This window comes from Pygocentrus nattereri, chromosome 18 (assembly GCF_015220715.1).
Source record: "Pygocentrus nattereri isolate fPygNat1 chromosome 18, fPygNat1.pri, whole genome shotgun sequence".
In the NCBI taxonomy this organism is placed as follows: Eukaryota; Metazoa; Chordata; class Actinopteri; order Characiformes; family Serrasalmidae; genus Pygocentrus; species Pygocentrus nattereri.
In genome coordinates this window covers 5,621,894-5,645,612 of record NC_051228.1, presented here as the reverse complement: position 1 = coordinate 5,645,612, position 23,719 = coordinate 5,621,894, and the positions used below count along the sequence as shown (strand labels likewise).

General features: G+C 43.0%; 1 protein-coding gene across 1 annotated transcript in view; it reads left to right on the top strand.

Moving 5' to 3' along the window:
• The window catches only part of kirrel3a (kirre like nephrin family adhesion molecule 3a), a 311,368-nt gene that overhangs the window by 1,276 nt on the left and 286,373 nt on the right, over positions 1–23,719 (top strand). The window contains exon 2 of the mRNA XM_037546986.1: positions 4,152–4,235. The gene's annotated coding sequence lies outside the window, so the exon portion shown is untranslated. The remainder of the gene's footprint in view (positions 1–4,151; positions 4,236–23,719) is intronic.

The window sequence follows — 23,719 nt, the reverse complement described above, 5'->3', positions numbered from 1 at the left end:
CTGTATTTGCATCCGGGACGTTTGCAACAGCTTGAACAGTATCAGTCGTGCTTTCTTCGGCAAGCTAATTTCCCCAGTGATGTCTCACTGTTCGCTCAAAGCCTCCTCATCATCCGCAGGTGATTAGATTTATGTGTTTGATAACGACATGCCAACGTTCTCCAACGTTTAGAAGAGCTTCTTTTTTCCCCCCTTTTTTCGTGCTCAGCGCGAGGCAGATATTTCAAGAGCTTTTCATCAAGCGAGCACCTCTTTAAAAATGGGCCAAGGAAAAGCTAACGAGATTCTCGCCGAATAATTGGCCATCATGAAACCCAAGCCTCCGAGGCTGCTTCTCCTTTGCTCCTGCAAGATCTCTAATCAAGAGGTAGAACATCCACCATACAGATCAAACGGCTCTGGGCCGTAATGACCGGACTGCTTGGGTCTTTTTCGGACAGCGGGTGAAAATGTTATTCAGTAGGGTGATGTGGTGTCGTTACTGGGATAACTTGTGTCACGGTACGCTTTTCTGGGTGCAGTGAGGGGAAACAGGTGTTGTCTTTGTTATGTAGTTCCAGTGTATACGCCAATGAAAATTATGAAAGTACACCTGGTGTCATTAAAAACGTGGTTTGGAAGATTTCATGGAACAAGTGGCAATCATGGTGAAGGTGAAGGAGCTTCCTAAAGTTCTCAGGAACAGCTGGAAAGCTGAATGAAACATCCCTGGTGGTGCAATCAGTTTGATAATATTCCTGTGGAAAGTTTATAGTCCCACAATCAGGGGTGGAGCCAGAACGTTCACAATGGGGTGGCCATGTCAGACGTTGTAGTACTGTAGTAGGTCCACTAAATAACTTTCACACTGAATGACCTTCTTTTGTGCTTATATTAGGCCTACCTGACTAAAATAGCTGTTTTTTAACTGGCCAGTTACATTTTAATTGCTCCTGTATTTGATAAAGTTCTGTGAAATATTGTTTTGTTCCTTGTATCATCTGTTCATTAGAGCACTGATGTAGGGCAGCATGGTGACCTGGTGGGTAGTGCTGTCACCACACAGCAAAGAGGGCCTGGGTTCGAGACTCCGGCTGGGCGACCAGGGTCCTTTCTGTGTGGAGTTTGCATGTTCTCCCCGTGTCTGTGTGGGGTTCCTCTGGGTTCTCTGATTTCCTCCCACAGACATGCAGTCGGGCCGTTTGGACATGCTAAACTGCCCCTAGGTGTGAATGTGTCTGCCTGCCCTGTGATGGACCGGCGATCTGTCCAGGGTGTATCCTGCCTTTTGCCCAATGACAGCTAGCCCAATAGCTTCCTTAAGTTAGGAATAGCTTCCTAAAGTTATCAGGAATGTTGTGCAAACCTCACCTGCATGAACTGACCCTCCTGATGATTCTGCTGCACAGACTAGAACTATTTCCTCACAGCCATTGTTTCACCTGCTTTTCCCCTTTTTTTCTTTACTGCTGTCCAATCACAGGCCTACACTTGTCACGTACCTATTCTGCTGCTTTCAGGGGCTGGCGTTTTGACATTCCCCTTATTCCTCCCAACTACCTCCAGTTGGGTCTGCTTGTTGGGGTTGGGTAGGTTCTGCCCCTGCAATCTCTATCAGGATCAACAAGGATCTTGATGCTCCAAAACCTGGAGCGAGGACGAGGCCTACACCAAAGACTCTTTCATTTTCTCTGAATTGTTATCTTTTAATCGGACAAAAACAACGCAAACATGGGGTGAACATAAAAACTCCATCAGACCCTGGCTGCCCGGCCAGGGCATCGAACCCAGACCCTTCTTGTTGTGAGCTGACAGTGCTCAGATTTTCACAGTAAACATTCACACAAAACAGGTCGGACATTTCTCTGAGAATTGCTTGACCAATGATAGCTGACTGTCTCACTTTGCATAACTGGGGTGGCCAGAATGCTGGTCATATGTTACATTAGGATGGAATTGGCACCCTGTACAGGTGCGCCATGCAAGATTTCACAACGTGCTTTCCGGCTTATGATAACAGAAGCCAGCAGTCACTTGAAAAGACTTGCCGGATGACCAGAAAGTAGGAACAACAGTTAGACAGAGAACAATAGGCAATAAACTGCATGGCGATCATCTCCATTCCTCCACTCCACTTAAACTCTTGCTAAAGGGAAGCTCAAAGATGCATGTCTAAAATTTGCACATGAGCATTTAGACAGGGGTCCTCATAACCTTGGAGAAAAGTTTGCAGAGACGAATGAACCAAAACTGAACCACAGTTCTGCAGAAAGCTAATTATTTCTTTCTAGATGTCTCAAAGCTGTAATTGCCAACAACAGTTTTGAAACCAAAGTACTGACGCTATTAATTTGTGGTGAATTATTTTTCAGGGGTCTAATTCTGCCACTCATCTAGGCCATAAGAGTCCACCTGGGATGCAGGCTTCAGCAGACTTTGCCTGACTTTGCCTAAGTTCATTAGGAAATGCTAGATACCTGGATAAGAATGAAATTAAATCCCAGACCTGACCAGTACCTGCGACCATGTGACCGAACCCAAGCAGGCCAGACTGTTACTGTGAAACCCGAACCCCGAACAAACCAGAAATATGAAGGCTCAACCCCAGACCCAAAAAAACTGGCCCAGATCCTGCTATTGTGATGTTAAGCACCCAGTAAATGTCTCAGAACTTAGAACCAAAGTCAGTATAGCTTGGCCAATTTTGACCAAGTGACCTATCCATGCTCTGCATTCTTTTGTAGTAACGGTTGCAAGATTGCACAACCTCTACTGTACAATTGCAAATCTCAGTAAAGCCAAACACTGTGATATGCATTGTGTAACAAGAAATTTCCTTAAAATGTTGCATTACATTTTCCAGTATTGCCCATTCTTATTATTCACTGGGTGTTTCAGAGGACAGGACTGCCTCTGTTGTTTCCTAATTGTACCTGTCACATTTCAGCAAGGACAATGGCCTTTTTGCACTGGTTAGCACGACAGCATGGCACTGCAACATAAACACAGCCCACTGTTAGTCCCTGGCAGCTGCTGTACCACTGGCTCCTCTCTCTGCATTCTGTGCTAATGCCCATGTAGTACTGTCCTCATCCAAGGCTTTTGCAAAACAAAAGCTATGCCAAGACCTGGACACGACTGGGAGAATGCGGGAGCAGATATTACATTTGCCGTCCAGTTACTGTCAGCCATATTACAAATGAAGCGAGGCGCTGCCTGTTCATGTACAGAGCGGCACGATTGGCAGGAACATTGCCGTTAGCATGATTTGCATTAAAGGAATACTTTAGCCACAAATGACAACTTTGACCACAATTTACACATTTTTCTCCGTAGGCAAAATGTAGCCCAGGGGTCTTTGGTGTCTCAGGTGGACACCAGCAGTGGAGCTACATGGCTACTGTAGTTACCACGAAACAGAAAAAAAGACCATATATACATTAATATAAAAACAGTGTGATCACTAGCAAGAGTGCATTAAATCCACTCTTACAACACTCCTGGTGATTTTCTTGCCAGTGGTCATTTCCATGAGCTCAGTCTTCACATTGCAAGCCGCCAATTTTTATCCGAATCTCACAATTATGATAGCAAGTAGTGCCTCTAAGGGGTTTGCAGGGTTATGTTAGTGGCAAGTTCACCATGGTGTATATTTGCTTTCCCACGCTGGGTTTAATATCACGTATGGCAAATGTGGCTTAAATACAGACGTTTGATGTTGTTTACAAAACATTCATCAGTATTCTCTACTTTGTGGGAATGCCTCAGTTAATTTTACAAGTAAAATTTCACAAGTAAAGCCTAACTTTACTGGAGCAGCTGGTTACCTTTCTTCCAATGATGCACAGTTGCTAATAGCGCCCTCTTGTGGTGGCATACCACTTATCCTTTGGAATGATCATTCCAAAACTTCAGAACAGCTGAAGTTGTTGAAATTGTTTTTCCCTTGCCAAATGTAAGTAAAAACTAAATGGCATTCTGTTATTTAAAGAAATGAAAAACATTATAGCTGAAAACAGTTGCATTAAACATCTTGAAGCTTGAATTGTACCTGCACAATTGTTCGTTTCTGCGGATAAATGTTTTTTCCAGTGTTTCTTTGTTTCTTTTTCTATTTTGTTGTGTGTTTTCTGGTTGACTTTCCTGCATGACTGATGTCCCGCTTTCCCCAGCACAAGATTGGCTGCTTCAATTGCTGCTGATTTTGATTCGGCCCTGCGCTGCTCCACTCCAGGGGTTGCCCGCCAGTCGAAAAGGTAAGAGTTGTTTCAATTTGGTTAAATGTTAATGTGTATAAATTGTTTATTAACATAGGTCAGAGAAAAAGGCTCCATACATTTCTTTCAGTTGTCCTTTTGAGGGATGGCCTGCCCTTTTCATTTGAATATTTATTGCTAAGTTTATTTGCAATGCGCAAATATATTGTTCTTCATTTTGTATCATTCTACTTCTTTTTATTTCTTATTTTTCTGCGTGTTTTTGCCCCATAAATCGTCCTGCAGTTTTTGAGATATCAACACTGTTCCAACTCCAGATTGTCCGGTCTGATTGTGTGATTCGGGCTTGTATACGGCTTTCTGATCAGATTTAAGGTAGCAGTGAAGTTAAGGTGGCAGTGGACTTCCATAGAAACCATCAACTTAGCAACATTGTTGCACCACATAGCAACCACCTGTGATACCATAGCAACGACCTAGCATCCACTTAGCAACGAAATAGCAACCACATAGAAACACCATAGTGCCAGCATAGGGATACCATAGCAACCACCTAGCAGCCACTTAGCAACGCCATAGCGTTAGCAACCACGTAGCAATCATATATGCTGTGCAACCGTTCTGCGTTTCCTTCAGGAAATACACTTTTCTAGGTTTTATTTTTGGTATGTTTTGTTATTTTGGGCCTTGGGCCTCTCTGTAGTTATATTCCCTTTTAAAAAAGGGCTACAAGTTTTTTGACTCTGCGACGTTTCATCATCAAGCCTCTGATTTAGGCGTGCTAACTGGTGTACACTACCTTCCATTACTTTTTAGCTACACATTGGCCTTGTAGTTCAACTGCTTGATAAGTAATTGACTGCGTTGTGTAAATGGGAATGTTGTGTAAACCTGATTTATCCGCCAAACTATTCCTTTAACCACGGGTTCCGCTGGCATGGAGCTTGCTCCCCGATGAGGCAAAGCCTCCGACAAACATCTCAGTAATTTTGATTGTCAGGGCTTCCAGCAGGACTTCATTCTCTGGGAGAAAAAATGATGCTGAATGTCAGACGCCAGCCCCCCCTGCTGGTCCGGTGCCAATTGGCTAATAGTGACTTTATTCATTCAAATGTGAGAGTCGTAATTAAATCATGGCAGAAGAGAAACAAGGCAGCGAGGGGTGCATGCAGGACCCCAAACAAAGAATACAGCCACTCTGAACAGCTGTAAATCTGCCACGCCGCGGCGCGCCAAGGGGCTGGGCGCAGAGACTCTTCCAGAAAATCTGCACAGTAAACAGTTAGATATTCACTCCACACACCTGATAGTGCAAAAGCCACATAAAGCAATATCTGTTCATTAGAGCAATTCATCAAGTTAATAGAGTGTGTTTGAATAATTGCATAGAAATAAAACAACGCAATAGCTCCACATCATTAGGCACTCTAATATTTCCCTGGCACAAAGAGAATGTAGAAGTGCCTCAACCATCATTACGCGCATATAAACCTTTGATGATGGCTCCCCACACGTCTTGCATACATGGTGGATATGGATTTTCCACCGACTTGGAGTAATTGTGTATACAACAAGAGACGAAAATAAAAAGCAACAAACAGCAAAGACTGCTTAGTGTTCTTTAGCCACAGCTGTCTGATTGGATTCATTGAAGATGTCCTCTTTTCTGTCTGCTTGTGAGACATCTTCTAATGGTCGTTTTGAAAATAAAATAACGGACCTCAATAGACAGACGTACAAAATATCAGAGTCTGTGTCCTTGCCATTTGTGCTTGGCGTGCCTGAAGTGGTCTTAATTGGCCGAGGTGCTGAAAGCAGCTGGCGGTTATATCAGCTTTTCCTGTTTTTATCTGGTATATCAGGTAAAGGGGAAGAGAATAAGCGGTGGCCTTGCTTCATATAATCCAAGATACTTCAAAACTGAGATCAGCAGATCTGGCTCTTGAGCTTTATTCTTCTTCTTCTTCTTCTTTCGGCTGCTCCCTTTAGGGGTCGCCACAGCGGATCGTCTGCCTCCATCTTGCCCTATCCACTGCTCTACTTTTACACCAACCATCTCCATGTCCACCTTCACTACATCCATAAATCTTCTCTGAGGTCTACCTCTTCTCCTTCTGCCCGGCAGCTCCATCTCCAGCATTCTTTGCCCAATATATCCACTATTCCTCCTCAACACATGTCCAAACCATCTCAACCTGGCCTCTCTGGCTTTATCTCCAAACTGCTCCACCTTCACTGTCCCTCTGATCTGCTCATTTCTAATGAAATTTTCCAATGAAAATCTCACCATCTTCATCTCCGCCACCTCCAGCTCAGCCTCCTGTCTTTTAGACAGAGCCACGGTCTCCAAACCGTACATCATAGCAGGACACACTACTGTCTTGTAAACCTTCCCTTTCACTCTTGCTGCTATCCTTCTGTCACACATCAGCCCTGACACCCGTCTCCACCCACTCCATCCTGCCTGCACCCTCTTCTTCACCTCTTTTCTACACTGTCCATTGCTCTGGATGGTTGACCCAAGATATTTGAAGTCATCCACCTTTACGACCTCTACTCCTTGCATCTTCACCTTTCCACCTGCCTCCCTCTCATTCACACACATGTATTCTGTCTTATCTCTACTGACCTTCATTCCTCTCCTCTCCAGTGCAAACCTCCACCTCTCCAGATTCTCTTCCACCTGCTCTCTACTCTCACCACAGATTACAATGTCATCTGAAAACATCATGGTCCATGGAGCCTCCTGCCTGACCTCATCTGTCAACCTTTCCATCACCATTGCAAACAAGAAGGGGCTCAAAGCTGATCCCTGATGTAGCCCCACCTTCACCTTGAAACCATTTGTCACTCCAACTGCAGACCTCACCACTGTCTCACTATCCTCATACATGTCCTGCACCACCCTAACATACTTTTCAGCTACACCTGACTTCCTCAAACAGTACCACAGTTCCTCTCTTGGCACCCTATCATATGCCTTCTCTAGATCCACAAAGACAAAATGTAGCTCCTTCTTACCTTCTCTTCATGAAATGGGTTTCCATGGCTAAGCAGATGCCTCTATGTACAATGCCAATTGTTAGCTGGAGTAGTGTAAAGCATGACATCACTGGACTGCAGCAGTGGAATTCTTCTCCAGAGTGATGAATCATGCTTCACTCCCTTGCAGTTTGATGGAGGAATCCAGGTTTGGCAGATGCCAGCAGAACGCTACCTATCAGAATGCATGATGCCAACAGTAAAGTTTGGTGGAGGAGGGATAATGGGCTGGGGCTATTTTTCATGCTTTAGGTCCCTTAGTTCCAGTGAAGGGTGATGTTAATGCTACAGCATACAAAGACATTTTAGACAATTACATGCTCCCAACTTTGTGGCAACAGTTTGGTAAAGGCCCTCAGAAGTATCAGGGTTTGCACTGATGCTACGAAGCTAGCTAATGCTTTTAAGTGTGCATTTTTATATAAACCAGTATGTTATTAAGTGTCAGAACCTGCATAAGTAAGTCTGTTAGAGATTACTGAGATGATTTAGCTGTGCAGTTAACCACCTGAAAGGCGATTATTACTTTTTAGCTGTGTTAGCTTTGTAGCTCTAGTGTAAAACTAAAGATGCACCAAATATGCCTGAGCTGATCATTATATATGCCATTTATACAAGATTCACTCTTTTCTAACCTACCAGGAAGGCATTCCAGGCCAAAATCAGTTCAGTTAGCTCAAATTTACCTCGACTTGCGGTTGTTTTATTGTGTAGTCTCAGCATGTACATGTATATCAGCCATCAGAAGAAGAAAAGCCCGTTTGAAGCTGCACTCCGACTCTGCTATTTCGAGTTTAGTCAAGAATATTTGGGCTCCGCTTTCTTAAGACTCGCATAGTTATGCGGCTCATGCTTCCTCCATTTACATCCTCTTTTACATGCACCATAACCTTCTGCAGGAAGCCTCCCCACCAACTTCTCCAACACCGGACCATTAGGGCCGCTTCTCATTTAATTCCGCTATAGTGGTGCGAAAATAGTGCACGCAGAACAACTCTGCTTTCATAAAGACCCAGCCAATGAGCCAGCTAGCATCTGTAGCACAGCTGCTCTGTCTTTTTTCTTTCCCTTGCTTTCTTCCACCACTGCAGCCAGGTTCTCGGGCGACTGTGCTGTTCTGTCTCTTCCTCTCCCCCTGTAGCTTTCCTCTCTGCGTCCCACATAGGCTCCATTTACCTCCCTCGTGCTTCGGGCCCTCCAGCGAAACTCCATCGGTCCCCTCGGCTCACCGCCGCTCTCATTAGGAGCCGTCCTACGGCGCGACATGCGCAGTGAGTCAGTGTCTAAAACTATCCGGAGCATTTTATTCCGCTGGAGAACACATGCTGGCTTCAAAAACCGTCTGCCTGACGCGCAGATAGACAAGCAGAGATGAAAAACACGGGACATAAACAGCAAACCAGCCAGAGTGTCATAGGCCCGCAAATGAAAGGGGTGGGGGGGGCAACAGAAGATGACTGACAGGCAGATAATAAGACATCTCTCCTTATCAAAGTACTGTAATTAAAGTAACTGGTGCAGCATGACATCCAGAATAAAACGGCAGAAACTTCTGGAAACTCTAACTGCGGCATATCTATTATAATCGCATAAATTACGATCCGTCTGCATCTTTGGTTATGAGGAAATCTCACACAGGCACAGATATTAGATATGGTATTGATAGAGTATAATAGAGCCGATATTAGATTCCATTCATGCAAGAGAGACTCCGAGGGGTATTACGACTTTCCTTTGGTTGCAGTTATCATACGTAATGAGGCTGCAGTGTCGTGGGCAGTCGATTCCGCTGGCCATCCGCTTTCTGATTACGCGGCGACGTGGTTTTCTGAAGGGCCTTCAACATCCCACAACCCCCCCCACCCCCAAAACAACTCTTTTTTGCTCTCAACTTTCAAGTCGCTGCGCTAATTCCTCCGCTAAGCTGTACCTACCCCGAGGAGGACCTGGAGTGTTCAATATGCACTCAATCCATTAGGAACTGAACGGGCTGCCTTAGTGCCAACAGTGAAGAGATTCAATTTCCATGGAGCTGAGAGAGAAGGCTGAATCCTCTTGAATGAATACAATAACAAATTCCATGAAATTAATAATTAAAGATAGAAGGAGGCTATGGGGACCGGGGGAAAGAAAAAAGTCAATACAAAGAATAAAATTCTATCCCCTTTTCTGATATATATATATATATATATATATATATATATATATATATATATATATATATAATATATCGAAGCCCGCAGCGCTGTGGAAAAAAAGAAAAACCGGGTTAGAGAAAATACCATTTGAAAGCAGTGTGGCATTTATTACCCCCCCAATCCCCATCCACCGCCCCCCCTTCCAATCCCACCATCCCACCAGGCCTCTCTCTCTCTACGTACTCTATGTATTTGAAAGTCTAGAATAACCAACAGGACTGTCCATATCCAATACCCAACATTCACCTGTAGCTTAGATCGCGATGAAAGATTCCGAATTGATGGCCCCCTACGGTAAAACAAACTCATGCCCACCCAGAGACGGATACTCTGACACTGCTTAGTTTAAAGGACCTAAAAATGCTAAATTTCTCTAATTTATGCGCATTTCCAGTCACAAACAGGTCACAATTTGTCATGAATATGAAAAATAGGCTTGAAACCGTAGTAAACATGACCCTATACCAGAAAACAGCCTTGTTTCCCACCCCAGCTGGTTGCTAACAAGCTAACAGGCTAATCTAGTAATACTCAGAGTTAAGCTTCAAATTTCAGCACACAAAATAAAAAAATGTTAACTGAGCATTTATTACAAGCTTCAAATATCCACATTTAGGCTACAACCACTAAAACCTTTGCTGAAACCACTTCAGGTAAGTCAGCTGACAGCAGCGTTAGCATGGCACTAACCTAACATTGAAAACCTCATTGAAGTGCTAATGAAAGTTAGCAGTGGTGTTATTTGGACGAGGCTTGAGTGAACATTTCTACATTAAACACAAACAGCTTGGGAAATGACTAGAACGCCCCCTGCTTTCCTGTAAGTTTGCGTATGCTGTGCCACCCTACAGCAGTTCTTCAGTCTTGATTTTTTATACTGTATATACAAGAACAAACAAAACAATAAATTAGACAATCAAATTAAAATGTAGTTTTGTTTTATTTTAGTTTAAACCTTTTTGAGCATGAAACCGTATCATAGACTCAGGGGAGCATGTCATGGAAACCTTGACGCAGTGTGCTTGATGTAGCATGTAAACATTTGAAAATGTATTTATAGTGAAAAACTGCCAAGTTCAAAATCAATGTATTTGCAGATGTACATCCACCTATTAAAGGTGCAGTGTGTATATTTTTGTGGGCTCTATTAGCAGAAATTGAGTTTTTGTTAGCTTAGAATGAGACCTTCATATCATAGGATATGAGGATATATAGGGAGTGGGTCCTCTTCCAACAGAGGCCGGCATTTTACACATCATCAGTGGTTGCTGCCGGTGCTGGCTGACCATTTTGTATCGTGAGAAGTTTGAGAGCTCAAATTTTGACAAAAGGAGGATCAAACTTATTATTTAGCACAAGAAAATGCAAGGGAGGGTGAATTCTCATCAGCAAAGAAGCATAAACGAGAAAAAGCAAAGTGAAATCAGGACTGGAGACGAAGAAAACCTAAGTAGGTTCTACTATGCGCTTGGAAAGGGGAGGGGTGAGGGAGGTGGTGAATTCAGTTGGCTGCAATTTGTAACCTCACCACTAGATGCTGCTAAATCTTATACACTGCACCTTTAAGCCTTCAACAAGTTAACCATTTATGCTGAAGTTTAAGGACTAGTTTAAGGTTTCAGCCTAGACTTTTTAATGATGCATAATACAGGGCAGCTAATCAGGACTGGGTTCGTGTATGAACGTGTGAAAAAGTTTGGGTGCCCTGTACAATGACTTGTTTTGTTGACTTTCTATATGAAAGTAAGTGAACACAACCTCTACAGAGGACACACCTCTGCATATTTTAATGCACAGTTACTGTTTTTTTGCTGAATGTAACGTATTGGGGGACGAATAAAACATGTATTGTGGCCTGTGCAAAAGTTTTGGCACATCTCATAGTTTCTGTTTTATTTTTTCCCCAATATTTTGAAAAACAAAATGTACTAAAATATGCAGAAATGTCATATTTAAGTAGAGATAGGTTACATAAAAACGTATTATGACAATTTTTGTTACATAAACCTACACAAATGTTATAACTAGATCTCAGGACCTCCATGTTAGGAGGCTAAAACTTACATACAGCAATTTAAATGTAAAACTGTGTAAACAATGTATGTTTACAATTACATTTATTCTATTGAGGCTTTTTATGTCAATATTAAATAATATTATTATTATTATTAACAGGAATATGATTCTTGCTGCCTAATACAGTGGCATTTTTACCTGCATGTTGCTATCTTTGTTTTAGCAGTATTCTCAATAACAATGAACATGATAATTAAGAGGAACTGTGTTGAAAAAAGCTTTTTTTCTTATTGTTTTTACTGACCGTAACTAAATAAGCATCTGTTTTTGGTTTAATTAGCAATTTAAACTGTAATTGACAGCAAACAGTGAAAAAAACAACTAAACAACAAGAGACCATTTCAGACCTTAGATAATTATAAGCATCATGCCATCCTTCTAATTATCTAAGGTCTGAGACACAAGGCATTAATTAAGATAGGAATTAGCAAAATATCTACAAACTCATTTAGAGGTTACTTTCCGTTGACTGCCTCAAACTTCTGAAAATACCACTTACAAATTTGTAAAGAATCTTTTTCCTTTCTTTCAAAGTGAAGTTGAAACGTTTTGATCTTTTTTTAGTGTCATTTCAAAAAAAAGGTTCAAAAAATGCTCATCACTACTGAAACAGAGAATTGTAGTCTGTGGGCGGGGCCTTATTTTAGCCACACCCCTGCTTTTTAGAGCTGGAATGAGGCTGCATCCCTGTCCCTCATGGCCACATGGTGAGCTAGATCTCAATGTTTTGAAGTAAATGTGTCCCAAAGTCTGAAAATCCATGTAGATCATTAAGAATTGTCACCACTGAAACTGAGATTTCCTGCAACTTTTTGTGTTATAATGTAAAATATTATGATTTTCTGTGTTTGAACTGTGTTTGCTAGTCATGCAGTTGGCTAGAATTGTCATCACTGAAACAACCACCACTGAAACACAGAGTATTAATCCATGGGCGGAGCCTTGTTTTAGCCACGCCCCTGCTTTTTTATAGCATGATGTAAGACTGCATCCCTGTCCCTCATGGCAACATGGTGAACAGTTAGATCCCATTGTTCTTAAGTAATGTATCCCAAAGTCTGAAAATCAGCGTGGAACTTTAAGAACTGTCACTGCTGAAACACACATTTTCTGCAAGTAACTTTTTGTGTTATCTTGAGAAATATTACGATTTTCTGTGTGTTTAAAGCTGTGTTTGCTGGTCATGCAGTGGACTAGAGGGTTTGAGTTATGCTCAAAATGAGCTAAAGGTGTCACCACCGAAACTGACTTTGTCAACATTTGGTGAAAGAAAAATCTGAAATGTGTTGTAACCTCTGACTTTGACCTAATTTCGTAGAAAGATAATAGTCAACACCCCCCCCCCCCCCCCCCGCCACCCCCACCCCCCATCAAGAATAGTGTCATAAGCTTGGCACCTTCAACTGAATGTAATCAAATTATAAGGAGCCAAGAGGTTCCCACTAGTTAACAGGTAAATCAGTGTGGATCGTTACCGAAACACGTATTGAAATGTGTTTTACTGACTTTGACCAGTAAATATTGTGTCCCAAAGTCTGAAAATCAGTGCATATCCTTACCGAAACACATATTTTCTGCAACTAAGTAACTTTATTGTGTCGTAATGAAAAACATTATGACTTTATTTGTGTTCAAAGCTGTGTTTGCTGGTCATGTAGTGGCTAGCATGTTTAAGTCCTGCTCTAAATATTCCAGAATTGTCAATACCGGAACTTTAATATCTGACAGCTCTTCTGAAACACAGCTACATTACGTTTTCTCACAAACCCCCAGATTTTTCGTTGTAATTGCTAAAAGTGAAGAGAACATACCACCAACCCCCCCGACCCAACCCACCCCCCACCGCTGCCCCCACAAACTTGGCACCTTCAACTGAGTGTGATCGAATTATAAGGTGCCTAGAGATTCCCGCAACTCCTTTATAGCGTGATTTGTTTTCTTCTTTACCCTCTGATTTCTTCTTTCTCTGATCGTCACAACACAGAAGAGATCCTTTATAACTGGGTTAGAACTTTCCATCACCTGTCAGTGGAGCTTATTGATCATGATGAGAGAATGTTCGCATAATTGAGGAGGTGAGCAAAGACACATCGGCTTTCGGTTTGTTAGATTAATGGAAATGGCAAGAGAAATGAGATGAAAATTACATATATATATATATATATATATATATATATATATATATATATATATGAAGAAAAGGCCTATTTTTAACAAGCAGTTTCAGGTAAATTGCAGGCAGACTCGAGGAACTTCCAACAGTGCACCTCGGCTCAGAGTGTGAAGACAAAGAAACAATGCAGTGCTACAATCCGGCTACAAAAGCATGTTGTCTCGGTCTGCGCTCTCCAGGGCCTAGCAGTGGAGGAACATTCTCTTCAAATGGGAAAAGGGCTTGTTACCCAGACAATACCGGCACTGTGGGTGTCTAACACACACACTCACGCGCGCACACACACACCCCCACACACACACACAAGCTCACACACAAAGACACACTGGAGAAGTGTGAGAATAGGGCAGAATACCTGGGGAGGGAACAAAAAAGGACCACTGGCGTAGGAGCATAGAACCAATTAAATCCAACAATAGAGACAGTACAGACAATACGGGGGACTTGGACCGGCTCCAGATCAGTGTAAGCCTCAAAATTACTGCTTACTTCACAGGAGCGATCGCACTGTTCGTTTGCAGTGGAAGGTGTCACTCAGCTGGAATTTTCAGGGGACATTGCTTTGTGCTGTTTTTTTTTTTTATGTTAACATTTTTTTCCCTCCTATGTTTCCTTCCAATTTTGTTTCCTCTCCAATACACAAGCTAATCCCCAGTGTTGAACATCTCCCCCCCTTATCATACTACAGTACGGCGGTTCTAAGAGGCAGCTCCTCTGATGCATAAGCCTGCCACCACATCTTTTTCATAATGGTCACCCGGCAGAAGGTTTGGGAGGGAAAGATGGATTCTATTGTGTCGCTCTGCCACCGAGCCTTTTTCGGCCTGTTACTTCCTCTGCTAGCCGAGCCCAGGGCAGCATGTAGCACAGCTGGAAACCAAACCTGAATCCCTGCTGTAGGGTCCGTAATGCTAAGTAGTGCTTTGCTGAGTGTGCATCTTTTTGTAATTTCATGCATCTTTTATGCTTTTTAATCCACATGCAGTTTTCCTTCGTTTGGGAAATACATGATGTTAACGTGGTGGGAAACTTCCACAAATTTCATCTGCAAATTGTCATCAGCCACCTATTTGGTAGTACAGTTCATGGCCGCTTTATTGGAAACCCCTCCACTTTACTGGTGTACAGTCTGAAACTGATGTCTTTGTGTTATCCTTGTGTTATCCTCTCTAGTCCAGGGGTCTTAAACTCAAATCACTTGCAAGAGGTGTCCTAAACTAAGGCCCCAATCCTGTTTCACCACTCATCCCTACCACTTAGCCCTTACCCTCCATTTAGTGCATTCACGCCTAGGGGGCAGGGTGTCCCAATTTTTATTGAGATAGAGGGGTAGGATAGAGGGGTAGGGTGAAGTGTTAGGGCTACATTTTTTCCAAGAAACTTAAAACGAGTGGTTTTAACCAGCAAGATGGCTGTACAAGCCACCAAAGAAACCCACAATTTTCTCTGTTAAAAAATTAGGATAACCACTGTATTATCTTAGTTTAATATCATTTCAGTGTATTATGATCCTTTTTTTCATAACAATAATAAAAAAAATCACTAGTAGTTTGCTGATGTCTCGGTAGCTAGCTAACTTTCCCATTCCACCTTAAATAAGATAGCAGTACTCATGCCTGAAGCGTCACAATGTAACTGCTGCTCCATTTAAGGTGGAACAGGAAAATTTGAATGAGAATCTGGAGAATATCTGACTTTAGCTTCACATCACTGAAGAATTATTGGGGGGGGCGATAATAAATAATTGCCCCCCTCTTTAAAGGCGTATGATTCTATAAATGTATCTAAAGCCCAGCAGTGAGGAGCTGAACTTTCCCCTCCTCTGCGGTCACTGCAGACGGGCAGGGTCGCCTACAGAGCAGCGCTGGTAGCTGTTAATGAAGAGATGCTCTTTTATTTGAGGGTCTCATTTCATAGAGGAAGATTTCAACCACTACCCCTTGAAACTCGGTTCCAAGGGGCAAGGTAACACTCGCAAACAAAGGTAGGGGTAAAAATGAGAATGGGAATTGGGCCTAGATGTAGGAGTAAAAGAAAGTATAAGCCAAGTGTTTGTAATAAAGAGGATCGGGTGCATATTTTCTCAGCTCCTCTGCTCCATGCTTTTCTTCTACTCTGTGACTCAAAATCATACAGCACAAAGGACTTGTAAGTAATGGTGAGCCCCCCTGTTCCTCAGCAGCCTTAAAAGCCTCATAATGTCTTAGGGGAGCTTTCATGAAGATTATCCATTGCTGCCTGTGAGGGAGATATTGTCCCGGGGTAAGCTAGGCCAGAGGTTCTCAACTTCAGTCCTGGGAGTTAGATGTCGGAGAATATGAACCCAGTCGAATGTTGTTTGTGCCAGTCTGGGGGAAAATACCTCACGATAAAATGCTTTAAAAGTGCCAGCGAGGTTGAAAAATAACGTCGCAAAGGATGAGGAAAGGAAATTCGGCAGATATTTGTGATGGCCAAAAAAAAAGGAAACCCTTCAGAAGCTCGACTTGAAGTCTCTCGGCTTGTCCTCTTTAGAGCATTTTGATTTATTCATGTATGTTTTGCACGAGGCCTGGGGGCTGGAAGGGGGAAAGCAGGCCACTGTCAGACCCCGTTTCTCTCAAGGATTCCTCGCACAAACCCCGGCCACCAGCTATTGTCAGCGGCGTGACAGCCCGCCACGCTTTCTCTCTGAGTCGCCGCCGATCTCTCGGGGCCGGCAGGCGCACGTTGCACGGATCAAAGACTGACCGATGTCAGCATGGCTTTCTGGAACCCGCTGCATGGCGCATGACGGCTCAGCGGGGAAGAGAGTGATGCGGGGACAAATGCTGGCCAGAGAGAAGGGCAATGGAGCCCAGTGTGCATATACTGGTCCTCTTCCCTCCATCCCTCACTCAGCTTTCACCCACTCTCACTCGCCCCAGGCGAAGAGGTGATCAAACTCCTATCTCACTCCCTCCTCTGACACAGGGCTGAATGATATGGGCAAAAATATTGTCACAATGTATTTAAGTTGGATCGCATTAAACCATCACAGATCCTATATGGCAGGAGTGTCCAGTCTTATCCGCAAATGGCCGGCGGGGTTGCAGGTTTTCATTCGAACACAGCAGGAGCTCACATGATTAATTGTTTGAAGCCTGAACAAATGATAAAACAAGTGGAATCAGGTGTGCTGCTGCTTGTTTGGAATGAAAACCTGCAGCCACGTCGGCCCTTCGCAGGTAAGATCGAACACCCCTGATATATGGGAATAGTGTGCTTGTGCATCTGGGACTGGTTGCATGTACGGTTTCCGTTCGGCATTCTTTGAAAGGTGTTTTTCTTTTTCCCCAAATGAAATGAAGGGTGTTGAGGATTCATTTGCAATGGTCTAGCAACGACTTAGCAACCACCTGACATAACACATCAACAGCCTAGCAACACATTAGCAATCACCTGTGACACCATGGCAACAGCCTAGCAACACATTGGCAATCACCTGGGATACTGTGGCAACAGCCTAACAACACCTTAGCAACCATCTGGGATACCATAGCAATGATATTTCTTACACCTTAACATCTGCCTGGGCTTCCACAGCAATGGCTTAGCTACACTTTAGCAACCACCTGAGATAACATAGCAACAGCCTAGCAACACATTCGCAATCACTTGGGTACTATGGCAGCTTAGCAACATATATCTTAAGGTCTAAGGTCTAGAAATCTGATAGAGAGGCAGGGTTTTAGCTCAGTCATCAGATTTCTCAGTGCATGTGAACTCTTACTCTGATTTCTTTTGGATGTCTGGCAGTTTATTGGCCGGTTGCAAAGCAGCAATATGATTATTGTCTGACTCATGTAGACCTGGAGTTTTCCTATTATCTGATTACTCAAGTGCCTGACTGAATACTAGTTTTCGGTCTAGTTTTTAGATCTAAAGGTCTAAAAACATCTCAAATGTGTATCAGTGATATTGAAATAACTATTGTGATTGTTATATCATCCAGGCCTACTTGACTGTCCTTTATCAAGCTCCGCATGCCGTACATGAGTGGTTGGAAAACGGCAGCCGGGGAGTGACAAACAGGATTACATGCTGTGTGCACCTGGCTGTCACAATTAGAAAGCTAATGACAGGACAGGATCTCGTCGAGATGAGGATGGCACTCGGCGGAGATTAGCATGTTACCACAGCTGGCTGTTCAGGCCAGTAGATGGTCTACTATCTTCAATTCGAGCTAGAGTTAACTGAGTCTTGGTCAGGTAAGGACACATTCTTGGGCAGGTTTTGGGAAGCACGAAAACACCCCCCACTCTTCTTCTTTCCAGATAAGTGACACCATTGTGGCAGTTTGTAGATCAGACATGTGTTCGCGCGCTAACAACCGAAGAATGGTACGCGCTGAGTACCACCACCCTCCTCTTCTGAGGATTTACAAGGGAGGAAATCGACAAACGGAAGTCGAATGGCGGCCCATGCGCCAGCCGGTTGCCATATCTCTTATTTAATTTCCGCCAGAGGAACGCGATCGTTTTCTGCAAAAACCCGGAGCGCATCAATATTAAACAGGTCTAGTGAGTCAGGTAAATTATGTAGATTATGTTTTGAAAGGCTGGGAAGTGCTTTTCCTCACATCAGCGCGGCTGCTTATGTGACATGGCTGCCGCGCTCCACCTGGGTGCATTTTGATGTAGGTCTAAACTGAAGACAGAAAGCACCCACAGCGCGGGGAGGAAGGACTCCCATTACTCTCACAGATTACTGATGCAGCGCGCTAAAAACTCTGATCTCAGCTTCGGCGCATGGGGCAGAGCTTTTTCATCGACTGTTGCTCGCTAAGAGTTCGCACTTTATTTTACCCTGACAATCGGAAAAGTACACGAGCAGGTTCTTGAGGAAGCCCAGCGTTGTTTGGCATGAGGGCTGTGACATTAAACACGTGTCGTGATGTGCTGGAAGCAGATGCTCTTGGATTTACCCGGGTTTCGGCACGACCTGAGCAAGTGCACGACAGGCTGGCCTCCTTTTAAAAACACTTTCACGCTTTGAAGGTCCTCTTTGGCCTTGTTTTCTCTTGGAAAACTGATTGCAAAGTCACCCCGCTATCACAGCACGCTTTGCTCAAATGAGCTTCTGGAAGTTTCCAGGCCGAATCCTTCACAAAAGCCATTCAGACCTTTCAGGACATGGGTGACCAGCCCAGACGTGTGGGCAGTGGGTTAAATCTTACTCATAATGTGGCTTAGAGAGATCCGGCATGCTTTGTACCTCCTGATATTTTTCCCGTGTTATTGCCAGCAGTGGTCCTTCCATGTGGTAATTACACAAAAGCAGCTGTACCGAGGGCTTGTGGAGCGCTGCAACCAGCGGGCATAATTACTGAGAACGGCTCCTACTGCTCCAAACGTCCTCCGTTCAGTCTAGCATAAACCACAGGCTACAGTGTCAGAGCCCCCCCAACGGCAGTAGAAATAGACCCCATCAAGAAACTCGCATGACCCATTGGACTGCATGGAGTTCTGGGAGGATTTGAAGCTACTGACCAGTTAAAGTTTTGGGTAATTAATATTATTATGTTATTTCTCCTGTGATTGTTGTTAGAATATTATATGAAGCATTCCTCCTTGTTTTAAGTCAGTTGCCCGATGATTTTGTCTGGTATTAACAACCTGCAGTTTTATCTGTTTTGGTAAAGATATCACTGATAATTAGCGTCTTTCTTTGGTCGCAGCATCGCCCGTTATTCCAGCTCATCATCTCCTGACAACAGGATGAAATCTCAGACATTTGTGCTGCTGCAAAGTCCAATGTGAGAAACTATAGTCAGACTGAACCTGTCAATCAGACCACAAAGTGCATCTCACCTTTGTCAAGAGAATAACGTGTTAAAGCTAAAGCTGTTGAGAATGTTTTGTGTAGTTAATCACAAATAATCACACTATGTTGTGTAGTAAATCACAATCACATTGTTTGTGTAGTTATTCACAATTAATCACATTGTTTTGTGTAGGTAATCACTGCAAATCATATCGTGTTGTGTAGTTAATCACAATGAAACATTGTTTTGTGTAGTTAATCACAAATAATCACACTGCGTTGTGTATTTACAATTAAACACATTGTTTTGTGTATTTAATCACAATGAATCTCATTGTGTTGTGTAGCTATTCACAATAATCAATAATCACATTGTTTGTGTAGTTAATCACAATTAATCACATTGTTTTGTATAGGTAATCACTATAAATCACAATGTGTTGTGTAGTTAATCACAATGAAACATTGTTTTGTGTAGTTAATCACAAATAATCACACTGCGTTGTGTATTTACAATTAGTCACATTGTTTTGTGTAGTAAATTACAATTAAACACATTGTTTCGTGTAGTTGATCACAATAAATAACATTTCTGTGTTGTTAACCACAATTAATTACATTGTGTTGTGTATTAATCATGATTAATCATGATTAAATTAAATTAGTTGTTCAAATTAGATCCTTTTTAAGTAAACAGTGCATTTTATTATAGATATGAGTGGCTAAAACAAGATTAATCAGACCGTGTTTCTTACTTTCAATCATTTAATCAGATTATTTTCTTCATGTGAACACAGGGTAGTATATAGCTTGTGGATTCGTGGTACAGTGGAGGCTGTCGAGGGGGCCTGAAGCTCCACTTCACTGCTGCTTTTGTTTGCTGCTTGTTGAGTTAAAGGCCATTTAGAGGCTGCATTTGAGCAAGAAGGCTACAAATCACAGATGCTATCAGAGCAATATACAGCGTGCTGCAGCTGGGCTTCAGCCTGCACTAATATGGATGATTGAAAGGATTTAAGCAGGAAACTAATTAATAGTATTAACGCTATTAATATTTATTTTTTCACATTTACATGTTAACTATGACAGCCCTAGTCAACAACACACTGTTTAACTGAAACTATTGGAGTATAAAGTTACAAATTCACTTGTTCAATTATTGTCATTAGTGGAATTTTTTGGAATCTTACAATCGGTAAGATTATCTAAAAAACCCAAAACCAGAGTAACCATGTAATATCCTGGAAGTTCATAATGAGTCATTATATACATATTGAGTAGATTTACCCTTTACTTGTGCACAGCACCCCCTACTGACCAAACTTTATAGTGTCAAAATTACAACAAGAAATAAACAAAACATCAATTTTAAAAAAAAAAAGATGGTAGCATGATGTGAAAGTGTGTGTATGAGATGTCTCTGCGCTAGCTGTGCTCTGTATTGTTTATTTTGCACAATATAATGTGTCTTTAAACGAGACACGAATAGGGTTTCCTCCGGGTTCTCCGGTTTCCTCCCACAGTCCAAAGACATGCAGTCAGTCCGACATGTTACATTACCCCTAGGTGTGAGTGACTGTCTGTGTCTGTCTGTCTGCCCTGTGATGGACTGGCGACCGGTCCAGGGTGTATCCTGCCTTCCGCCCGATGACCGCTGGGATAGGCTCCAGCACCCCCCCGCGACCCTGACGGAGAAGCGGCTTAGAAAATGGATGGAATGGCCCTCAAATTATTAATATTATTGTTGTTTTCTGTTTGTGTTCTTATTATTTGTATTATACACACACACGTCTTCTAAGCCGCTTCTCCTTCTGGGTCAATGGGGGGGGGGGGGTGCTGGAGCCTATCCCAGCAGTCATCAGGCGGAAGGCAGGATACACCCTGGACAGGTCACCGGTCATTGGTGTCGTAGATGATACTAATAATAGGCATGTTTTAAAGTTGTTAAACCGTCCAGTCAAATTTATACATTCCTATCAGATATTAACTGATTTCACTGTTTTTAAACAGCTTTTAAACTGCTAAGTCAGTGCTGAAGCTAGAAGTTATTCTCCCACATCAATAACGCAAAACTAAAGTTTGTGCGCACATTAACCAGCCTGCATCTACGTAGATGCAGGACTTTAATGTGTTCCATATCTCTAATTGACTTTGAACCACTGGCTTAGTTGAATTCTGGTCAAACCCACTATAATTACAATTCAAGCCTATTTCATTCATGACAATGGATAAACACCAACAGAAACCGTGACTCGTAATTTTCTGCATTCGGCACGTCCGCCTGCATCGCTGATTAGGCTGTACTTTCGCGTCGGAAAATGAGATTCCTTTCAAGGAGGAAATGGCAATTCATTCGCCGCAGAATTGTCTGGAGCTCATATGGAGAAATTCAGTGATTGAGGCGGGCCTGCAAAATCTTATTTCCATTACGTGCTCTGTCTGGAGCCGTCCTACCTGAGCCGCCGTTGTATCTGTGAATGTATCCTCATGTGTAAACACTTCATTTGATTCCGCTCTACAGAGAATACAAACGTGGCAGAAAGGGAAAAAAAAACAAAAAAACAAACAAACAAAAGAAACAAAAGCAGGGCAGCGACATAGTACCTGTAAGTATCTTGAGTTGTTTCATCTGTAATAAGATATGCATGACTTGACTGACGCCATTTCAAGCCCCATTGAAACTCAATCTGTATGTCATCATTTTTCAGTCAAACAGGAAAACAGTGAATTAGCTTTTGTCACTTTTCATCAAGTCCTGGGATTTTTTCGAGATCTTCTCAGAATGTACTGTCACAAACGCTTTACGTGACGAGATGGTCTGAAAACACATCAGTCATTCCGGAACGGCATACGTGGCCCGTGTCGGCTCTTTCTTTCCCCGTTCCTTCGCCACTCCCCGTCATTTCCCTCCCAACTTGTGAACGTGGCCCTATTATGTCACTTTCAATTAGCAAAATGCCTGTTAGGAAATAAAGACCTCTTGATGGATCGCAGCGGAGGACGGCTTTGGCAAATGCCGGGAATGTTGGCATATGATTTTTGACACTGACACACCATGTTTCGCTCCTCCGAATGTCTCATTCAGAGCTGAGCCACTGATCCTGATCTCTGTAGGGAGGGAGATGATTTCCATACAACACTTCACGTTGTGAATTAGTACAAAAACTCTTCAAAAGAAACCCCGCATTCTGCATTCCGTGCGCATCAACGACAATTCAATTAAATGGAGGATGACGTGCCTAAAATTAGCCAAATCCTGCAAGCTTGTAAAAGTACACTTCCAGATGAAAAGGAGTGCATATTAACAACCACCCCACTGCACCCCAGCAGTGCATCCCGCGCCGAGCAGAAGGCCAGTTCTAATCGGGAAGGTTGAATGTGTCTGGCAGGGGGACGAGGGTGGTGGGCTGGAGATACGGCGGAGGATTTATGCAGACGTGAGATTACGGAAGCCCTTGCCAGTTCTATCGCAGCGTCCTCCCCAACGTGGAGGGCGGCGATACTGAAACTAATCTTAAGGCAAACATATAGGAGATCTTGTAATAGAAAAGCAGACGAATGAACTAATCTATCTGCATTTGCACACATGCTTTGCTCCGGCTGAGGCTGGCTGGTCCAGATGCGGATGGCAGATGAGCTTTTTTAGGGACTGGTGATGCTGAAGCGAGAGGGGTTATGGTGTATAATGGGCCCTGATCGATATTTTCCTCTCCTCTGTTAATGGAAGCTCTTATACCCTTTGCCTCGACAAAAGAGAAGACAGGTCAGACAGTAATAAGCAGGTTGTGAAGAGGGTGGCATCTGAAGCAGGAAGCAGGCCCTTAAATTGCAGCCCTTGGAAAGAAATATCCCACTATTACAATGAAGAATCTGTTATGCCCACATTTCACAGTGTAAGATTTTCATCTGAGGTCAAACAATGGACATAATATGTTGCTAGCGGTGGTTGTGTCACCGTAAGCCACATGTTCTGGCCGGCATTCTCGGAGCAAATTATCCGAGGTTAACTATATAACGCGGCCGGTTGCTCATTAGTTGCTTGGATTATGCGACTCTCCGCTGAAATATTTAACAGCTAGGGTTTAAAGGCTCGTTAACAAACTGGTCAATTCAGCATCCCATAAAGAGGTCCATCTGTTTTACTGAAGACCCCACGGGTGCTGTTTTGAAATTCATAGGTGATGAAGACACAAAGATTTAGAAGAGTCGAGTCCACTGCTATGCGGCTCGACTGTTATGTTCGAATGCGA